Source organism: Nuphar pumila, chromosome 4 (assembly GCF_984573655.1).
Source record: "Nuphar pumila chromosome 4, dmNupPumi1.hap1.1, whole genome shotgun sequence".
Lineage (NCBI taxonomy): Eukaryota > Viridiplantae > Streptophyta > Magnoliopsida > Nymphaeales > Nymphaeaceae > Nuphar > Nuphar pumila.
Window position 1 is genome coordinate 72,382,633 of NC_143252.1, and position 7,235 is coordinate 72,389,867.

The window sequence follows — 7,235 nt, forward strand, 5'->3', positions numbered from 1 at the left end:
AGTCAAGAGTTAAATTTTCAGTTTTTTAACTCTTTATTTTTAGAAATAAGACTCTTAAATTTAGCATATAAATCATTAAATGCTTCAAATAACTCATCATAGTCAAATTGACTTACCGAATCTTCTTGTGCTACAAAACACATGTTGACGACTTCTTCATTTGATTCTTCATCGGAAGAGGAGTCACTATCATCCCAATAGGCTTGAAATGCCTTTTTCTTCTTGAATTGGTCCTTGGGCTTGAATTTGAGAAGAGGACAATCTTTCTTGATATGTCCTGCCTTTTTGCAGTTAAAGCACTTTACTTCATTGGGAATGAAAGAATCTGCTTTCTTTGCCTTTCTTTGAAATCTTCCCTTTTTGATGAATCTTCTGAATTGCCTTGTGATGAGGGCAATATCTTCATCTTCATCTTCATCTTCTTTAGAATTTTCTGAGTTAGAAGTAGCCTTAAAAGCAAGAGATTTCTTTTTAGGCTCTTCATCTTGTTTGTCTTGAAGTTGGAACTCATATGCCATTAGGTTACCAACTAAGTCTTCAAGGGTGAGAGTATTGAGATCATTTGCTTCTTCAATAGCAGTGGTTTTTCTCTCCCATTCAGGAGTTAAACACCTTAGAATCTTTCTGACTAAATCCACTTGTGAATATTCTTTTCCAAGGGATTTCAAAGTGTTAGTTATATCGGTCATTCTAGTTACCATGTCCGATATAGATTCATTTTGCTTCATTTTGAACAATTCAAATTTATGAACTAAAGAAGCAATTTTAGATTCTTTTACCTTTGACGTACCTTCGTGTGTTACGAGAAGAGTATGCCAGATTTCATTAGTTGTAGAGCATTGAGAGATGCGATTGAACTCTACCTTGTCAACGCCACAATATAAGGCATTCATTGCTTTGGCATTAAGTGAAACAGTCTTCTTTTCATCATCGGTCCATCGGCTGAAATCAGTTGATGGAGTTTGGTACTTTTCTGAAACAACTCTCCAGATATCGAGATCCATGGATTGCAGGAATATTGTCATTCTTACTTTTCAGTATCCATAGTTTGTTCCGTCGAAGAGAGGAGGACGAAAAGAGGAGCTTCCTTCTTTGTGCTGAGATGTTGTAGTTGCCATGCTAGATGATGGTCAAATCAAAGTAATAGCAAACCTTGCTCTGATACCAAATGAAAGTGCACTAGGATCGAGGCAACGAGCACTAGAGGGGGGGGTGAATAGTGGTTTTAAAAATTTCTGCGGAATATTGAATGATTTTGCAAATCTCAAAGCAAACACACAAAAAACACAAGATTTTATCCTGGTTCGGTCAAACCCGACCTACATCTAGTCCCCAAGCAAAACCCGCTTGAGATTTTCCACTATCAACCTTGTAAACTATAAGATCACACAGACCATAACCGGTCCCACTTTCAGTAACAATCCTACTGAAAGCAAACAACTCCTTTACACCAAGGAGTCCTTTTTACACAAAAGAAATAACAACTTACAATACAACCTATGAGCCTTTCTTTTGAATGCAAATGAGATGCAATTGGCTTTTGAGGTTGTTGAAACACTCTACTCACGAATTCACTATCTCTCAAAGTGATTTGAGTAAAAAACTTAAGTGAAAATATCACGTGAGTGAGAAAACAAATACTTGAATGAATAGGAGTGAAAAGCAAGAAGTAATTCAATATAATTCTATTGAATTTGATGTTTTTGAGTGTAGAATGCGCTCATATTTATAGTTAAAAGATTCCATACGTTGAGAGTATGAAAGGGTTTCAAAACTGTCCATTTTGAATGATCAAAACGTTTGAAAAATGAAAAGACACGCCTTTTTTGAAGTTTCAGGAAAACGGCAAAATTAGTCGACTGAAACATCAGTTAGTCGACTAATAGTTAGTTATTAGTAGACTGACAGTTATCGTCGGTCGACTGATCTGTTAATCGAGTCATTTGAAAATCTGAACTTTTGAAACTTAGTTGACTTGAGAAAAGTTAGTCGACTGATAATATCATCAGTAGATTGAAAAACCTTTTAGTCGACTGCTGCTAATGACTTCTGAAAAACAAACATTCTGTTCAGTCGACTGATAAAAAGCATTAGTCGACTGCTGCTAAATTTTTAGAAAACCCATGTTCTGTTCAGTCGACTGATAAAACCATTAGTCGACTACTGCTAATTTTCTAGAAAACAGACATTCTGTCCAGTCGACTGATAAAACCTTCGGTCGACTAATTTGACAAAAATGACTTTTTAGAAAATATGGCGCGAAAGGATTAGTCGACTGATAAGTCTATTGGTCGACTAATAAACATGAAAATTTAAGAAAAGAGTTTTCTAAAAAGATTTTCAAAAGAGTTTCTTTTAGAAAAGTTTTTCTAAAGACTTTTAAGGTGAAATGCAACCTAAATATGCACTCTAAGTAAGGCTCTTACAAGAATCTAAGACTTTTAATGAATTAAACATTTGCACACTAGTCTTCAAGGATTCTTCACCGAATTCTTCAATTTCTTCATAGCCTTAGCTGAAATGCAGTTGATTCTACTTGCTCATCATCAAAACCTTGTACTTGAAGTATCATGTATGGCTTCATTGTCGTAACATCCATATCTTCCACTGGACCCATCGCGGCATTGAAAATGTTCAGCCTGACCTTTCGGTTGCTAAGTGACAAGTCCATGGCTCTGATTCTGCAATTGATGCATGCATTGGTTGTCGCCAAGAATGGTCTGCCCAGAATGATCGGAGTCTGATGCTGGCTATCAATTCCTTCCATGTCAAGGATAATGAAATCAATCGGAAAATAGAACTCATCCACTTTAACTAGCACATCATCCAAGACACCTCTCGGTACCTTGACAGAACGATCTGCTAGCTGGAGTGTAATCGGGGTCGATCTCATTTCTCCTAACCCAAAAGAATCATAAAAATATTTGGGCAGGATGTTCACGCTTGCTCTAAGGTCAAGCAAGGCGCATTCTATCTGAATGTTTCCTATGGTGCATGCGATGATCGGGGCTCCAGGGTCCTTGAGCTTTGGTGGGGTCTGGTGCTGAAGCACTGAACTCACCTGTTCAGTGAGATGGACCTTGGTAGGAACTCTTCCTCTGGATTTCCTCTTCTGGGTACAGAGTTCCTTAAGGAATTTGGCATAAGCCGGCACCTGCTGAATGACATCTAGCAAGGGTAGGTTGATCTGTACATGCTTGAAGATCATAAGCATGTCCTGGACCTTCGTGCTTTGCTTTCCCTTGCCAACAGAAGATTCTAACGCTTTGGGATAGGGCAGTTTTAGAATATACATATGGGGGTCCTCCTCTTTGTGAGAAGGCTCACTCCTATCCTGCTCCTGAACTGGGGTAGAGGACTGAGCCGTAGAAGATGGTATGCTCGATTCTGGCTCATCTGTTCTCTCTCTACTCTCGACGTGATACTCACGTTCATTCCTAAGGGCCATAACAGCTTTGGCCTGTTGTTGTGATTCGGTGATGTACAGGCCTCCCGTCATTGGTTCCTTTCCCTTTGTGTTCATCACTGCCTGACTCGGCAAAATGCCCTCGGGTCTCCAACTTATTGCTTTTGCTAACTGCCTTATCTGCGATTCTAACTTCGCGATGGACTGAGTATGAGAACTCAATATCTAACTGCACTTCTCGAAGGCATTCTGATTAGAGGTTTTCACCTCTTGGAATGCTTGAAGAAGTCTCTCCTCGAAAGAAGTCTGCTGAGCAGACTCTTGTGAGAGCTGAGGAGAAAAAAGAGTGGTCTGAGGAAAGCTCAGCCTCTGAAATGTCTGAGCAAATGGTGGCGGTCGAGCAGGGTGAGAGGGGGGGAGCTGAGTAGAAGGCTGGGGATTCTTCCATGAAAAGTTAGGATGGTTACGCCACCCCGGGTTATATGTAGATGAATATGGGTTGTTCGGGGGTCTGGCATAACCCTGAGCGGCCTGAACTTGCTCTTGCACAAATTCAGGATACTGAGCTACCGAAGGGAACTTAGTGATCGAATGTGCCGGACTGGCACAAAGAGTACACACCTGATGACTGGGAGATGGGCCCGCGAGAAGTTGATTCAGCTTCTGCGCAATCATATCCACTTTGTATTGTAATACAGTAGATGGACCAATCTCGAGAACGCCACCTTTCTTGGGAATGCTGGGTGTGGGTCTATCAGAGTGAGAGCTAGAAGCATGATAGAGGGAATTCTCAGCTAACGTGTCAAACAATCTCCATACTTCATCTTCACTCTTTAACATGAATGTCCCCCTGCAAGAAGAGTCGATCATCTGACGATTCCTGTCAGACAATCCATCGTAGAAACTCTACACCAGCTGCCATCTCGGCACCTGATGATGGGGATACTTTCTAAGGAGATCCTTTATCCTCTCCCAGGTCTCATGAAATTGCTCGCCGTCTAGCTCTGAAAAGCTAGTGATGGCTCGCCTATACAGGTTCGTCCTACCTATGGGAAAGTATTTTCTCAGGAACTCTTGCTGTAATTGATCCCAGGACCCTATTTCTATGGAATGTAAGGACTTTAACAAATACTTGGCTTTGTCCTTCAATGAGAACGGGAATAGGGTCAATCTAAAAGCATCGTCATCGAAATTCTGTATCTTCACTGTACAACAGATTTCAAGGAACTCATCAAGGTGTTGTAAACACCCCAAATTTTCACTCACCTCCCCGACATTTCCACCAAACATCATCATTCATCCCCTGAGATTGTCAGAGGGCAAAATGGTCATTTTCTGAGTCTGGAACTTGCAAAAGTCCAAGTTTCTTCAGCAACTCTCAAAATTTCTCTATTTTAGCTCAGATTTTCAAAGTTTTACTCCTGACAGGAGACGAGAATCTATAAATCCTGGTTCAAGATTACATTTCATAAGACATGTTATCGCATGAGCATTTCATATCACTGCACTGCACAACATGTCATTTCAAGGTCCAGAACTCTCGATTTCAAAATTTTCAATCCAGATTCGAATTTCAGCTCTTTTCAAAATCGATTTCAAAACCCTGGGTCTTCAAAATGATCAATTCTTTGCATTTTCCCCTCAGGACTCTGAATTTTAAAAGGTTTTCTCAAAAAAATGATCTGGATAGTTTTCAATATGGATTTTAGCTTTGAACTTAGCCATTTTATCTCAAATTTTGCCCTTTTGTCAGCAATTTCAAATATCATTCTTTTACAAAATCGCCCTACAGGGGCCACCTCTTTTCAAAATCTCTGCAATTAGGCCAAGTATTTCTTATTTGCCAGTTAGTCGAAGTTTTTATGAAAATTCCAAAAAGAGGTTTTAATTTCTTGCTTTTATTTCAATAAAGAAACGATGTGGGGTCCAACCTGAGGTGGCGCCACACAAACTTTCCTTTTGTAAAACTTGGATTTTGAAAAACCCAAAAATATAGGAGCCTTGTCACTGGGCCCTTTCTCTCTCCTTCCATCCTTTGCCATATGTCAGTGTGGGGTTCACCCAGAGGTGGCGCCACATGTCATTTTCTCTCACCTTTCATTTCTTTGCCATGTGTCAGTGTGGGGCCACTTTAAGGTGGTGCCACATGTCTTCAGTCACCTTTTCTTATTTCATGCCACGTGTCATCATGAGCTTCCCTAAAATAGTGCCACATGTCCACCACCTTTATTTCTCTCTCACTTGAGACATGGCACTCTGGGGTCACCCTGAGTCGTCACGTGTCCATCTCTCCTTTCTCTAGAAAAGTAGCATTCCCCCCCCCCCTGAGGTGGCACCATCTGAGGTGTTCCCTCCTACAACGAACACATGTCAAGCTCTGCTTTCCTCAGAAAAAGTAAGTGACACATGTCTCTCTCTGCTTTCCTAAGAAAAAGCAAGTGAGACATGTCTCTCTCTGCTTTTCTCAGAAAAAAGCAAGTGACACATGTCTCTCTCTGCTTTCCTCAGAAAAAGCAAGTGACACATGTCTCTCTCTTATTTTCTCAAAAAAAACAAGTGACACATGTCTCTCTCTGCTTTCCTCAGAAAAAGCAAGTGACACATGTCTCTCTCTCTTTCCTCAGAAAAAGCAAATGACACATGTCTGTCTCTGCTTCCTCCAGAAAAAGCAAAGGTTCAAAATTTCAAACTCCCTCTGAGGTGGCGCCATATGCTTCCTCTGTTTTTCCTTCTGACACATGTCAGTGTGGAGCCACTCTAAGGTGGCGCCACATGGCGGTCTCTCCTTCTTCCAGGAAACAAAGCTTTAAATTTCAAATAAAATCAAAACTCCAAGGTGGATCCCTCTGAGGTGGTGCCATATGGGAAGCTCCTGCAGAGAGAATCAAGCAAACCCTATTTTTGAATATTTTTAAATCCAACTAAGGTGTCTTATTTACAAAAATTGTATTTATTTGTTTTAAAAAATCCAAAATGGCATGCCCTGAGATAGTGCCACATGGAAGGTCCAAATTTACTCTTTTTGAATTTCAAAAATCTCCAAAAGTTCTATAAATACCCTAGCCCACGCCCAGTGAGGAGAGCTCCTTTGTTAGATCTGAACTTCAACTTAGAATTCCATTTTTTAGCTTCTTTTGTTTTCCTCTGAATTCACACCCTCTCTGGAGTCCATTCTCAAGGAGCCATCCCGTAGCCGCCCATCTCTGAAGTTTCAAAACAGCAAAAGAACACAAGGTGAGTTTATATTCTAAGTTGTTCTATCGAAATAATGCCCTTGTCTCGAATTGCATTTTCGTTTTGAAGAAAGGGTTCGTCCGAATCATGGATTGAACCATTCCTATAAAATGACATATATTAAGTAGGATCATGCTTCCTTGATGATTTTCCAGCATTCATGCATTAATTAGATTTAATTCGTATTTTATGTCGTTAATTTAGTATATTTTCGAAGTTAATTAGGTAGTATTTAATGTCCATTTCAATTCTGTTTAGTTTCTGTAATTTCCTGTTTTTATCAGTCAGTCCACTCGTTATTTTATGTTTTTATTTTTCTCTAAAAATGCCACAAAAATCATATTACGTGCCCTTAGCCATCTCTGATAATCTGCAAAAAAATAGGAAGCATTTGAGTTCATTTACTGCATTCAATGTTCAAAATTCCGAGTCGGGTTTTATGACCCGGGAAACATTCTGAATATTTTGTCTCGACTTGTAAAATCGAACTCTCCATCATGTCAGATACGATTTTCAATCCTAAAAATGACCTGAACTTGGTATTGAGTCTAGTATTTAATCTAATTTTTGTCTAACAAAAATCCGAGAGTTTGGG

General features: G+C 39.8%; 1 pseudogene; it reads right to left on the bottom strand.

Moving 5' to 3' along the window:
• Positions 1 to 4,276, bottom strand: part of LOC149840268 (uncharacterized) — a 31,836-nt pseudogene extending 27,560 nt beyond the window's left edge.
• Between the last annotated feature and the right edge of the window lie 2,959 nt (positions 4,277 to 7,235).